This window comes from Etheostoma spectabile, chromosome 22, assembly GCF_008692095.1.
Source record: "Etheostoma spectabile isolate EspeVRDwgs_2016 chromosome 22, UIUC_Espe_1.0, whole genome shotgun sequence".
NCBI lineage: Eukaryota > Metazoa > Chordata > Actinopteri > Perciformes > Percidae > Etheostoma > Etheostoma spectabile.
This window is the reverse complement of record NC_045754.1, coordinates 12,528,828-12,529,354: the sequence shown is the minus strand read 5'-3', so window position 1 is coordinate 12,529,354 and position 527 is coordinate 12,528,828. Positions and strand designations below refer to the sequence as shown.

Here is a 527-nt window from a genome sequence, read left to right as displayed (position 1 = left end):
CCTTTGGGGATCAATAAAGTATTTCTGATTCTGATGTCAACAACAGACGATGTGGCTTTTCAATCACACAAGTAAAACTAGTTAAAAACCTTAGACAAATATTTTTAAATTCTTATTTACAGAACAGAATGCAACACTAGAAACCTTCAGAACACAACTATTGCAACTCTTTAAACGTTTTTATGTAATAAACTTTCACCCAAACAACTACAACATAGAATATTGTAGAAAATTTGGATATGACAAATGCATGCTAATCTTGGTTGACTTAAAGGTGCTCTAAGCCAGTGATTCCCAAAGTGGGGGTCGGGACCCACAAGCCAGAGAGGGGGGGGTTGCAAGTTGATTTCCAGAAATAAAATAAAAAACTTAAAAACAATTAAAAATAGCGAATTTTAGCCATGATTTTAACACAAGATAAAACTGTTGTGTTATTTTGTGTCACTTTGTGTGTTATTTTGTGTTGTGCAAAGTGCGTGCGCAGTTGCGCGCAATGTTGATATACGTTTATAGTGGGGGGGGGGGGG

The 527-nt window shown here is 36.2% G+C and overlaps 1 protein-coding gene across 3 annotated transcripts in view; it reads right to left on the bottom strand.

The window, feature by feature from the left end:
- Positions 1–527, bottom strand: part of cdk8 (cyclin dependent kinase 8) — a 24,370-nt gene that overhangs the window by 19,804 nt on the left and 4,039 nt on the right. The gene's annotated exons all lie outside the window — the stretch shown is intronic.